The sequence below is a fragment of the Anoplophora glabripennis genome, unplaced genomic scaffold (assembly GCF_000390285.2).
Source record: "Anoplophora glabripennis isolate ALB-LARVAE unplaced genomic scaffold, Agla_2.0 scaffold4, whole genome shotgun sequence".
NCBI classification, from domain to species: Eukaryota; Metazoa; Arthropoda; class Insecta; order Coleoptera; family Cerambycidae; genus Anoplophora; species Anoplophora glabripennis.
Genome location: NW_019416568.1, coordinates 3,203,879 through 3,218,770, shown reverse-complemented (window position 1 = coordinate 3,218,770; position 14,892 = coordinate 3,203,879). Strand labels below are relative to the sequence as shown.

General features: G+C 30.4%; 2 protein-coding genes across 2 annotated transcripts in view; one reads left to right on the top strand and one right to left on the bottom strand.

Annotated features, from left to right (window-relative positions):
- LOC108917434 (N-alpha-acetyltransferase 16, NatA auxiliary subunit) overlaps positions 1 to 14,892 on the bottom strand; it is a 94,138-nt gene that overhangs the window by 41,270 nt on the left and 37,976 nt on the right. The window lies entirely within an intron of this gene.
- The window catches only part of LOC108917433 (extensin-2), a 30,122-nt gene continuing 28,802 nt past the window's right edge, over positions 13,573 to 14,892 (top strand). Inside the window, exon 1 of the mRNA XM_018724023.2 lies at positions 13,573 to 13,896. The gene's annotated coding sequence lies outside the window, so the exon portion shown is untranslated. The remainder of the gene's footprint in view (positions 13,897 to 14,892) is intronic.

Sequence of the window (14,892 nt, the reverse complement as noted above, 5' to 3'; positions counted from 1 at the left end):
CGAAATGGATAGTTTATTATCCGAATGAAATTTGGAAATCCTCGGTTGAATTACAGTGACACTTTCATTGCCCGATCATTTAACTGAATCAGAACTGAAATGATTGACTCCAAGTTAAAAAAATATATACAGGGTGATTTCACTTTAAATACAGAAACTGCAGGATTAGATTCAGTAGCAAAAAATAAAATATTTAAATATATCAGTTCACCACAAAATTTTGCATATGGTGATAAAAATAGTTACATTTCGTCGCGATGTTATTTAGAATTTCTTAGTTCTGTCACTTCCGATTAAAACCTGCCTCGCTTTCATACATCACCCGGTATACTACATAAAATATATTTTTTGTATTTCGCGTAACAACATAGCTTTTCTACCACACTAATGGACCACTCTGTATAACTTCAATTTACTTGCCAGCTACAACTAAATAAGTGTTTAATGTAAAAATAAATACAAACTAGGACAGACAATTGACTAGACGTCAAACATTTTATTTCACTTTTTTTACCAACAAAAAGGACTAACAAATTATTAAATCTGTTTGAGATTTAATACATAATTCCACCGATGATTGACGCGAAGTCGTCAAATAATAGACACATGAAATTTTTTATTGCCTACGATTAATTTAAAAGTTTAGTAATATCCACATGTATCTTTAATTTTGTGTAACAGAAATTTAAATTTGTTAACATGTAACAAAAGTAATGAATTTCATTGTAAAAAAAAACAACGAACAATTTGTTTATAATAACATTGAGTTAATATTTAACTCAATTTCTGACGTCCCTAAATATTGTTATACTTAGATTAAAAACGAGAGACTGCAAAGATTCTATGATGATCAAATTATTTAGATTAACATTATGGATATAACATAATAAACACCCAGGGCGAGATTCAATGAATAAATGAATAATTTAATACTATTTCCCACGCAGTTATATATTATAAGCGTTAAGAGTTCCTACGTTTTATTCTCAAATGTAGGTACAGAACAATATTTTAAATACAGTACTGACATTACAATTGTTTATTCAGATTTAGAGGTATTAAACTGAGTGTAAGGTACAAGAAAAAATTGAGGTGTGACTTGTATTTTTTTTACAAATCCTGTAACATATGTTATTAGTTTTTTAAATCATAATATAATTTGGGCTCCCAGTAATAAAAAAAGTTGGATTATAAACCGAAAACTTTAAATTCAGAGAGTTCATATAAGCAGAAACAAATTTAAATCATCAAAAAGTTATAAAAAAAATAGAACAAGTTCCCTTGTTTAAAAAAAAATGTGAAGAATTATAAAAAAAATCCCACAGCATCGCAGACGCCACTGATGAATAATTAGTGTATTGTATTCCTCGAGATAAAGTAATATCTATTTATAATTAGTCATTGTTTAAATACACGAAGTCATAAATGTCGATAGGTTCATAAATTTCATGAAAACTATAACGAACACCTACAAAGACACAAAGATGATAAAGGTTATGGATTGTAAAAAACAAGTAATACTATAATAATAAATAATAATAATAATATCTCTACTCCTCATTCTAATTACGATGATTAGCCCATAAGTCGGAGACTTGTGCGGGAGAGGAGGCGGCATATTATTATTAGGCAGGCCGCATTTGCGCCCAGGAACGACTTATGTTGGTAGGGCCTAACCACCATTCAGTGCATGAATAAGGGAAACCTGGAAAACCACATTAATTAGGGGGGTGGTCAAATACCAACCGGTGTCAATCTCTCATATTGACCCAAGCCAACATTCTTCCACCCTACCATACCTGCACAGAGGGTGCCAATTCTCCGTACAAGCATAGCTAATCTACGGTCTACCGGCAGCGGGAATCGAACCCGGGCAGAAATTTGCACACGATTAATAAAGGACTGACGCCTTAAACCGTGCGGCTATCGACCGACAAAGTTTTGATATTTATTACAGGGATATATGTATTGACGATTGAACAATCTTAAGAGCTGACTCGTACGAAAAAAATATAAACAAATTACAAGGATTCTTTAAGAATGTCAATATTCAAATGTCTACATTAAACCTACCCCTGATTGTGTTTGTATATTTAAAAGTATATTTTCATAGAAAAACATAAGTTAATGTGTAATATTGTGACACTATCCTCATAAAATGTATGAATGATGCTAAAAGCTATTAAACTCAAACCGAATTTGTACAATTTTATGAGGTAAAGAATAAAATTCTTAACCAAAATTAAAATAGTTTCTTTTAAAAACTGAATATTAAATTTTTTTGGCAATTATCAATAAAATTTATATCCCTCTAGCAAAGTATTGCAACATTGCAACGTGACTACATGAGATCTACAACTAAGTGTTGCGGTATTCATTATAAAAATACAATTAATTTGCAATAATTCGCAATCTTGATATGAATATTCGAAACGATGTCATAATTGGTTACTTCACTGTGCAACAATTTTAAAAGGCGCATATGAAGCAACACATGAGAATAATTTGGAAAATTAGTGGTAGTGGTTTCCCATTTTCCTAAGACATTTTTTAGAAAAATTTACGTAAAATATTAGTTTGCGCATTAGAACTACTCTTCTAGAAACTGTAAAAGCAAATATATACAAATCAATTATATATATTGCGATTAATCACTATTATTGGCCTTTGTTGGCACTGGTAATCCAATACAATACGTCCGGCCGGCGTGACAGAACTGCCAGATCAAATATTATGAAAGTTCTCCTGCAAAGTAAGCTTTAATTTTATTTGACGAGTTTCGATGTAACATATAAAACAAAAAAAAAGTTATTTACTAACTTTATTTTATGTTTCATGTTTATATTAACATTCTATAGATACAGAATTTCACTTATGGAAACGACCCTACCCCCAAGCCACGAAAATCAAGGCAAAGTGCTGACTTCCGTATTCTCAGTCCGATCATATTAAGAGATCTTTAATTGCTGTGGTACTAGAAAGAATATAATACCGCAGGAAATCTGTAGAACTGCAATTATCCACGGGATTTTTACTACTAGCGGGTACGGAATTAGAAACAAGATAGCTCATGGAACTACCACACCCGAAGGCTGATAAAAGTAAGAGTGAAACCAGATCTGTTGGCTTGAAGGGCACGCATTATTTACATTCTGTGAAATAACCTTACAGAGTGGAAAACGTTCATAAATTTATATGAAAAAGTAGAACAACATTTATTTTCTTTTCAATGAACACCAACCTCTTATTTTGCACTAAAATGTAGAACTATCGTAGAACCTGACCCCTTTTTTTTCAGTTTTTAGGAACGAACTTTAAATTTATTTAAGATTTTAAAATACTGCGCAAATTTCTATTGCGACAAACTTCGTGTACTGGAATAATAGCATATGTCTCATTGATTTCACATTAGGAAAAGTAGGCAATCGTAAAAGATATAGTAAAACATTTATTTGAAAATGAAGAGATGTGTTTTCATTTCTACTACTTAAATTTATTTACTATACAAGGAGTTAACGAAATAAGTACTCAAAATTGGAGAGGATGTAAAATATGTCGAAATATGATAAAACAAATCTTAGTAGAGTTTTGTCAGTACGCAATTTTTTCAACCTCCTGAACCGAAATTATGAAAATTTATCGTATTTTGCATAAATAATAATTTTCTCATGGCACAATTTGATACATTTATTTTGCAGTAGGAATTTTTGAGCAAGTAATGAATTATTTTACTACAAAATAGCTCATGCTATTAAAACTACAAGGTAACAAGAGTACCTTTTTTATGTAAAATATGATAAATTTTTATATTTTCGGTTCAGGAATTTTGATTTGTATATTATACCGATTATTAAGCATATAAATAGTAACAAAACCCTAAAATTTCGTGATTTAATATTAAATCGTTTTGAAGTTATGAAATAAAAACTGTTTCCTGAGTTACCCCTTCAAGTGGCTGTATCTCCCTCAGGGGCCGCCACTGAAAAAAACTCTACTGAGGTTTTCGTCATATTTTGACATGTTTGAGTACAATTTCGTTAACACCTTTATATTATTATCATATTTTATTTCTTTCATGTTGTCAATTAAATTTTTATAAAATTAAAAATAATTAAAACAATACGATCAGGATTGCATTAAAACACAACATTCTAGTTCACCGGCTGCGATTGGTGTAATTTTTCACGAGATTCGATTCAACCAATCAGCCATTGCATTATCTCGAGCGTAGTCGTAACAGTTTGTTACTGTTCATTGTAAACGAGTCATTAATATTGGTGATGCCATGATTTAGAGATTTTTTGTTACCAGTACCACTCGTGCAATGTTGCTCACATGGCTTGTAAACATTTATGAATGCTCTGTAGTAAAGAACATTAGTAGGTACCTAACTATAAACGAACACCTTGTAAAAACAGCCCGAGCGGAAAAATAGCGATTTTTATTATATTTGGTTTCATAACACTCCATTTGCATTATCAATCTTTATAAACATTAATCGTTTGAACAATTCTAGAAAACCTGATTATTGTTAATTATTCTCAAGAAAAGGCAATGGTAATCACATAGATTATATATAAGTTCAAGGTCTCTAGTCATTAACGATAAATATTCTAGTCTAAAAGAGCTTTTCTATTCTGGGAATAGACAGACCTTCAGTTTTTGGTTGCTTTGTTTATGAAAAGCACGCGTGAATGGCATTTGAATAAGATTTTGAACAATCAAAGATGTAGTGTTGCTGTAACTGCGGGAAAATCTTTACAGACTGTTACCCACTTTATGCTCCTGCCTTAACAAGATCTTAAATGGGACTGAACAGAGTTCACTTTACGCCAAAAACATTATCTTTCAGAACTCCTGAAACACAAAGAAATAGGTTTGCTTTCTCAAGAACATCCGCAATTTTGAAAACAATTTTACTTCTAAAATATGCTACTTTTTGAAATACTTACAAATTATGCCGCAAATGAAACCTGTTTCAAATTTTTGAAACGTTAGAAATCGTGTGGCCAGCATCTTACCACGAATCCTCCACCATTTAAAAACATAGTTGTTGATTGCAAGCGTGCGACCTTGTTTAATTAAACGTGAAATGTAAGTGTTCCGAATTTACATACAATAACATTGTTTTACTTCGTTCCCATGAATATGGGTACACATGGGACTTACTCCATTCAAACGAGCTAAAAAAATGTAGACGTTTTCAAAACGGAGAATAATAGTGAAAATTGTTCGCATTTATTAGCTCATTATTATTTTTTTATAATAGAGGTTTCTTATGTGGGATTAGATACAACGAATAAGGTTGCTTCCACTGGTATGAAAGTTTTTTTTTATACAATATTACAATGTTAAACTATCTTATTATTCTTTAATTAGCGATTTGATAGGTCTGGAAACAATAAATAAATCCCATAGCAATTTTTATTAAATGAATAAATTATATTCGAAAAAGGTACATAAGTATACTGTCAAATTTAAAAACGTTTTTTCAGAAACGGTTAGAAATTTTCAAAAATATACCAGTGATTTTTGTTAGTTAATTAAATCCAACAATAACTTGTTAACACGGATGTTCCTATTTGAAATGAGTCACACTGTATATGTATGTATATGTAATATAAAAAATATGACAGTTTTCTGTTTATTTACTTATACAGCCACGTGAAATGTCATGCAATATTTAATATTTTTATTATTGCTAAAGCTATTTTTAAGGACAACATTGATAAAGTTAAGAAAACTGTATGTGTATCCATTTAACAGGAGGATAATAATAAAACTATTCTTGATCGTATGTGCGCTGGTTTAAGGTTAAAAATTGAAAGCAAACATTAATACTTCATATAACTATTAATATTTCATCTAAAGAAGACTAATAGAGGGTGTTTAGAAAATTTGAGAGGATTTTTTTAATGGTATGTGGAATGCATTAATAATGAATCATTTTAATAAATAGAATGGTTGAAATTGCAAAAAAAGTTAATAATAATCGAAAATGTGAAAACTTGTTGAAAACCTCTGGGATCGTTCCCGACCTACACCTACATACTACATAAATTAAAGTGAATAGTTGTCGCCGTAAATGGAGTATTGTATTTTTTTTGTCTCGTATTTTGCAACAAACAGAAAAACAGTTTGTCATCAGTCCTACTTTAGTTTCCGTTGAGGAAACGTTTTTAAGAGATATCACTTATTTTTCTACATTCTTGTCTTTTGAACTGTGTTTTCTTTTTATGATAGTGTGACAATGTGTGGTGTGTACATTAAAAAGCGAGAATAAACATACTAAAATGGTCCTCAATACCTTAACAATGAATTAATGAATATGGTTGATGAAAACTGCCAATTAGTTGCACACTTTTATGTACAGATATTTCCAATTACGCATACCAAAAATAATCCAATCAAAAAATGTAATCGACGAATATTTTTATGCCACGTAATTTTCTGTAGGTACGATAATTAAATAAATATTTTGTAATAAAATAATAAAAATACATAATTTATGTATTTTTATCAGAAGGTCGTAGAGCAACGTTTTTTTTTAAATTCGCGTAAAAATGCCAGCAATAGATTCCTGTAATAGATATTATCGAGAAATGAAAATCGGAAAAGATATTCAACGAGAAAAACACGACTTAAAATTTTTACCTTTTTCAGTCATTTGAAACGAATAAAATCGTTATAAATCTTTTTAACCATGAAAGTACAACTCTTAAGGAAAAAATTAGCCTTGATCAGTTTCTCTACAACTATTCGTCGAGCAAGAGCCGATTTTCGAGATTACGTTTTTTTTTGAAAAATCGATATAACTTGAAAAATTTTTAATATTTTTTAATTTAAAAAAAATACACTTTTTTGCTTGCTGAAGGCTACATTTACAGCAAGTAACAAGCTTCAAAACCTTAATTTGCAAGAGACACAGGAAAAACAAAAAAGTCGATTTTTGACGGTTTTTTTCTATATATCTCGAAAAGTAGGTATTATAGAAATCAATATATTTAAAAATACGAATCGATAGGTTTTTTTAATAGCTACAACTTTCTCATTTAACTTTTTTCGATTGGAGTTCAAGTTTTTTTTTATTAACGAAAAACCGTTTTTTGGCTTTTATGAAAGTAACACTACCTCTCTTAGATTTTTTTTTTTTTGACTATATCACCATATTTTTTGTTTCCAGGTGGTATTTTTTGTAAGCTCTTCTACCTACTGATTGGACTAAAAGCTTGCAAATAGAAGCACAGTTATTGCTGATCAGCGGTCCCAAAAGAGTTTTCTCATATCAATGTGGCAAGTCGATAGGTATTAAAAAAATATTCTATTTGCAGAATTTATTTTTCCAATCACGCTTTTCAGCAAAAATCCTGTTTGCTGTTCCTTGTTTTATTCTTACTATTATTTGAATCATCCCATCACATTCAATTATTCAGTTGTGGCATTCAAAGAGGAACTTCTTAACCTTATTTTTAAATATAGTTAAAAATATTTTCGCTTTTAATAACCAAAAGAATAAAATCTGGGCAACAAATTACCTTATCTATTTAATGATTACAATAATTGTAAAATTCATCCAATTCTAATTAGAACCAATTTGAAACATAATATTCATCATTTTGGTTCATTTATTGCCCAAACTGACAGCAGAGGAACAGAACAATACTGACATGACATTAAATGATTGGATATTTATTTGTAAACTGACCCTGGCGCTATTCCATTCTAATCCCAGCTTTGAAAATCTTGTTGTATAGACAATAATTTGATTTCATGGCTATGTACCGATATCCTAAAACTGTTTAAATGTCTACATGAGAGGAAATTAATTAAAAACTTTAAATTATTTCCTCACGTTGATCCGTAACTGAATTTATAAAACTCTCCACACTGAAGAGCGACACGTTCCCTGTTAATAGACTCCACGCCGAGTAGTTCGAAAAGAATTCAATAGACAGACCGAACACGGGCAAAAAAGTAATAACTTTCGTCACGTTTTGCAAAACATTTTAATGAATCGGCGGGGGCTGTTCCATCCACGTGAGCAACGAAATAACTATGTTGTATCTTTCGCGTCGCCTTATGGATATTAAATTCTTGTGTATGCTAATAGACCTTTCCCACATTTTCGAATCGACTGTTAGTCCCTCTGAATCTTTATTGTATGTAATGAGCCGTGCAACTTCGAACGTTTATGCACAATTACTGTTTATTACACCTCTGTACGGAGATGCACAAGGTGAATTTCATTGTCTATATGGAGCCACTTCAGTATTTGCACATGCACGCAAGCTGTACATCTTGAAGTGGCCGTATTTACTGCAGTTTTCATTTATCCCCACATTAATAAAAGATGTAAAACTGATGTGATAATTTAGAAAGAGAGTTGATTTATTTCAATCATAATGTCACTAATTTTAACCAGCATTCGGAAGGCCTAATAAAGGCAGAATATCGAAAAAAAAATGTTTTACTCGACCTTTCAAAAAAATAAGGAAATTACGCATTAACTCCCTCTACTTCGCATCACATTTTCTAAGCGAGAACGTGCAGGCGGACCACAGAGCGTTGGAACGTTGAAGCGAAACAGCTGATTTCCAATTTGCAATCAAAGTGGAACGGATCCCAACTTTATAATAAAGTGCTTTGGACGCATGAGTGTTGTTTTAGCCGTACTGGCAATTTAAATAGGTAGGTACCATACTACTCTTTAAAAAGCAACAAGTCACGAGGTATACGTATTACAAACTGAATAGTTAAGTGAACATAATAATAAAACGTCATATTCAGTTATAAGACATAATAAAAACATTAACAACATTAAGAATACTAAATTGTAATAACCTAACATTCCAAAACAATTATTATCCTTATACATTTGTTTTTATTAACAAACAAATAGTACTTGTTAATATTGTTATATGTCTATGTCTGTATTAAAAACGCAGTAAAAACTAGGTTAGTGACCAAATAATAGGGTAGGTCAATATTCACTCTCGATAAACCTTTGTAGGTCAGCGGACAGGAGTAGTCCGAAAAGGGATCATCGTAACAATAATCTATTATATTATGCACATTACCATCCCATTATTAAACAAGACTGTTAATTTTAATATACAGGACTTTACAAAAAATACGTCAAGTAGTTAACCATAGGCTTCGAAAATATCATAATATTTATATAAATATCGGCATAACGGATAATCCAATACTTACATATTTATCGGATATATATATCAAACTTTAATATTTATTTTGTAACGCTTGTCTACTTTTTCCTAATGTAAAAAACTTATAAATAATAAGAATATAGTAGTACTGTATTTTTTTTATTTAGAAAAGAATACAATATTCTAATAAAAACGATCATAAAATAATAAAAAATGAGCTAAGATCGATAATAATATAGTTTCATTAAACAAATAAAATTTGAAAATGGTAATCAACTTAAAATGATTTCACTTCACATAACTAATTAGTAGTTAGGCATCGAATAATGATGAACGACATAGTCGTGCACTTATTTTTTATGGGAAAAACTATATTTTTTATAATGGAAGAATGTAAGTATTTGAATAAATGTTAACGTTTTCCATTTCTTAACAATAAATAATATTCAAATAAACATCCATTGTATGTGTTAAATTGACAACAATAAACTGGTGACAGATTAGGTGCTCGTTATAAGTTCCACTAAAAATTTCACAGCCATCGCTAGAAATTATGCGATATCCGTTGACTGCACAAAAACCAGTAAATACCTTAAAAACCAGAAGAGATAGGTATAGAGAACCATTATACCATTCGAAAAGGAACAAAATTGTTCATCAGTTTGCGGAAAAATATACAGGGTGTTCCATATCAAAAAAGAATAAGTTAAAATGGTTAAAGTTGATTAAATTTGGCATTAAATTCCTACCACCCTGTATGAAATTAAGTCATTTTGAAATTATGGCAAGGAAGCTTAGAGTTTTAATTATGTCCCCTATAAATTTTATAACTTTAACTTTATTATTGTAAAATGCACATTTTTTTGAAAAAAATTAAATATATCAAAAAGGGTTAACTTTAAGAATAGGAAACCTTTATGAAAGTTCACATGAAAATTGACGTAGAATCCAAAACTGAAATAATATACAGCGTGTTCCATTTAAAATAACGAAGATGACGTCAACTTCCGGTGGACGCCATTATTTTAGTCGAGAAGGGCGTAACAGAAAACCCTATTGCCCAAATTTTCAAAATTAAAATCGAAGTAGTCTCTGAAATATGTCTAATGTCTCGTCACCGTGGCACACTGTATATCAGAATTTAAATATCATGATATATATCGTGATATACATCGTGATATAGAATTTAGGAATTTCATCGTGATATATATCGTTGATATAGGTACATCCTTCGAACCCTGGTTAACCACATATTATTTTCATAAAAACAATAGGACCTTATGCCATTTTCCATTTAGGCCTTCTTTTCAAGACATCAGACAATTTAAAAAAGACTTTGATTAATAATTTTGTGTAAGCATGGGGTCGTAGTACTCCAATTCAGCCCTAACTTCTTCCTGGCATGGTTTAAGGTTATTAATTTTTAATTTTTTTATTTTGTCTTTTCTACTTTTGCGCAATATTTTGATTTAGGGCTTGGTTTATGAGATTTTGTAGCTTTTTCACATATGTGTTTTAAAGTGTTGTTCAAAAATAACAATTTCTCTGCCGTACTTGAAAATAGCCAGGTGTCATAAACCTCATACCACAAAGCTATCGTTGTTCACCGTTGCTCACTAAGCTATAAATAGTGCAGTTATTAATTGTTTAAAATATTTTTTACCGTAGAAAATACTCTGGATTTCCTTTGAAAATAGGACCGTCCATAAACGGAATTTTACTAGATCAATAAANCATTTTGAAATTATAGCAAGGAAGCTTAGAGTTTTAATTATGTCCCCTATAAATTTTATAACTTTAACTTTATTATTGTAAAATACACATCTTTTTGAAAAAAATTAAATATATCAAAAAGGGTTAACTTTAAGAATAGGAAACCTTTATGAAAGTTCACAAAAAAATTGACGTAGAATCCAAAACTGAAATAATATACAGGGTGTTCCATTTAAAATAACGAAGTTGACGTCAACTTCCGGTGGACGCCATTATTTTAGTCGAGAAGGGCATGACAGAAAACCCTATTGCCCAAATTTTCAAAATTAAAATCGAAGTAGTCTCTGAAATATGTTTAATGTCTCGTCACCGTGGCACACTCTGTATATCAGAATTTAAATATCATGATATCGAATTTAGAAATTTCATCGTGATATATATCGTTGATATACATCCTTCGACACATATTATTTTCAGAAAAATAATAGGACCTTATGCCATTTTCCATTTAGGCCTTCTTTTCAAGACATCAGACAATTTAAAAAAGATTTTGATTAATAATTTTGTGGAAGTATGGGGTCGTAGTACACTAATTCACCCCTAACTTCTTCCTGTCATGGTTTAAGGTTATTAATTTTTTATTTTTTTATTTTGTCTCTTCTACTTTTGCAATATTTTGATTTAGGGCTTGGTTTATGAGATTTTGTAGCTTTTTTAAGATATGTGTTTTAAAGTGTTGTTTAAAAATAACAATTTCTCTGCCATACTTGAAAATAGCCAGGTGTTATAAACCTCATACCACAAAGCTATGATTGTACACCGTTGTTCACTAAACTATAAATAGTGCAGCTACTAAAGGTTTAAAATATATTTTTTTACCATAGAAAATACTCTGGATTTCCTTTGAAAATAGGACAGTCCATAAACGGAATTTTACTAGATCAATAAAACAGGTGCAGAACTTTAATTTAATTAATTGATCAATCAACATCATAATGTTAAAGCAAAGAACAACTGCTCCTTTCTTGCTTTCACTGATGCAAATTGTTCTACAATGTAACTAAAATATGAGTTTCTTTTTTTTTACGTTCATAATAGCAAATTAAGATAGCTTTGAATTTACTGAATGGAATAGTTATTTACGTATAACAAAAAAAAGGTTAATATTAAATTTTCTAATTCATGCAAATTAAGCAAAACTTCCTTGCGAGATTAAGATCCAACTTTTGGTATCAATTAATTACTATTTTATGCTACAAATAATAACTCACGTTACTTAGATCCATCCTGGATCTAGATTTCTAAGCGGATTAGCTTAAAAATGCAAATCGTTTCACAAACGCAATCACGTATAATTCTAGGAGGAATTCATATTATTTTAATGCAATGAATTAACAGAATTCCTCATTGCACAGAAAAAATATCTACTTACATAAAAACTCAACGATGATTTTAAACGTAACTAATTATAAAAATAATTGATAATAATTAGAGCAATAAGTTACATAAAAGCGTAATGAAATAAAATATACTGTTTCAACCGCAATTTTAAATCATATAATGTATTACATAATGGAATAATTAATACATAGGCATTTTTTATTTCTTCAAAGCAATGCGTATGTAGAATAAACGTTACTATAAGAATAATTCTGATAAATAGGATACAGCATTTAGAAATTAATTCATCATAAACTTATGATGAATTAATTTCGAGACATTCGAGATTCTAAAGAAAAGACCAAGAAAAATAAATGGAGGTAAACTATTATAACACAAATTGCACGTATTTTATTTAAAATTAGCTTTTTATAACTGCAAGAATGTTTGTCCCCTTGAAAGGCCGTCATGTGGGAATAAATAAATGAAATGTTAGAGATCTACTTAACCCTCTCATTCTCAACAATATCCAGAGTGTTAAAAATTTGACTACCCTAATTTTAACAGACCATAGAATACATTAAAATAAACAAAAAAAATCTTATATGACATGGGTTCTAAACTCAACCATTTCGAAGAAAAAGTTATCAAAATCTCCAATTGATGTACAAAGTTCGATTAATATTGACATAATTGCGTGCATAGAATACCATAAAATACAATGTTTATCACTTTTTTAACTTCTTTATGCTTAATTCTAAAAAATAATTAGCATTTTGTAATAAATTTAAAATTCGATAAAATTCACAATTCGAGCAATGTGACAACGGCGCGGCGGATAACACGAGCAATACGCAATTCAGTTGGTATCTGGAATTGGACCGTATTTGAGTGTTTTCTGCGTACCACTATTTCCATTCCTTGAGGTGTTTTCCAGCGGGTGCGCGAAAATTGGATTCGAATGTGTCGTGCGTACCTCGAAAATGGTGGTGGACATTTTGAGGATATGTTGTAGTTTTGTTTCGTACTTGTGCGTTTAAAAATTACTGAATTTTGCTATTTGGTAAGTGCCTAAATAATTTTTAATACGTATGATTATTTGTAATGAAAGATACGTAAAAAATGATAGACAACAAAAATGTAGCTTTTTTAACAAATAATTCGCTTTTTTTAATTTCTATAGCATAAAAAATAAAGGGCGTATTGCACCCACGTATTGGAACAAAACTTTTCGCAGATCCGGTACACGAGGAACGGAGATCTAGATGAGAGCGTGGTATCGGAGCGCGGAACTAGAGAGAGCACAGAAAAGCCCCTCCTAAGCCGAGAGACTAAGAGCACGCCGCCGAAGGAAACGGCCCGAAATGCAATTCGAGTCAGTGTGATCACGCCGGTGTTACGAACAGCAGGGCCCACGAAGTTTTTGGTGCAAAAACCTGAAAAATAATCACACGCCGCTCGATGGTACTACGAACCGAACCATGAATGGGACCAGTCGATACCGGAAGTAAATAAAAACAAGCCCGTCCTGTCGCAAACGGACAGTTCCTGCCTCCGGACTCGCGGTAGTGTGGTGGAAAGTGCAGTGGAGAATTCAGACTTTTTTTGTTGATAGGGATTATAGTTAAATAACAAAGTAAGAGAATTAATTAAAAATTGATATTGGTTTTATTACACTTTTACATTAAGTACTTCCGACACATTTAGTTGGTTTAAAGGAAATAATTTGTTTTATACGCACTGATACTTTCAGTAAATAAGTAAATTTTAAGTTGAAAATAAATAGACAGAATGCAACAAAAACTAATCAAATAATCAAAAGGATAAGTCAATGATTAACATAAATTTTTAATTTTTTGTCGCAAGTGGCCAAATAAGAGAAAAAATTAAGATTATGCCACAAACAAACAACTTCAGACCATAAAAAATGACAATTTTTTGAATGAACCTCAAAATAGTTTTCAGCAATTCTGTTTTCAATTCTAAACTGTATCGTGTTTGTATGCAAATATCAGGAATAAAAATATAATATTAATAAATATATAAAAAATGGAAATTGCTTAAAATATACAAAAATGAAAAATTGAAAAGGAATGAGGACTTTTTTAATTTTTTTTACTTTTTTAAATTTTGTAATAATTAGAAGTTACTGAAGGAACTGATTTTTCGAGTAATTTTTCTTATATGACAATGATAATATTTACCACAGTTTTGAAACAGTTTTCTGTTACCACCGATTACATTTTAGTTATCAGCGAATCGGATTAAAGTTTCGTAAAATTTTATAAACGTCTATCTATAAAAGCTTTCAAGAATAACTGCACACTTTGGAAATCTTTATAAAAATCACAAAAATATCTAAAACAAAATGCTTGACAGGATTTTAGGAAACTAAATAAGAATTATAATCAAATAATCGTACTTTAAATTTAGAGACTTTTTATTTTTAACATAAAATTAGAAATTTTCAGTTGATTTTTGCCTTACCAGAGTACTAGTCAGGAGTAGAGACTGACTATTTTTCGAATTTAAAAATATTCCGTTAAAACATGGAAATGGGACACGCATAAACTGACAAAATTGCAAAATTCCGCATTTTATCTCCCGTATAACTAACTAGATATCACGCCTG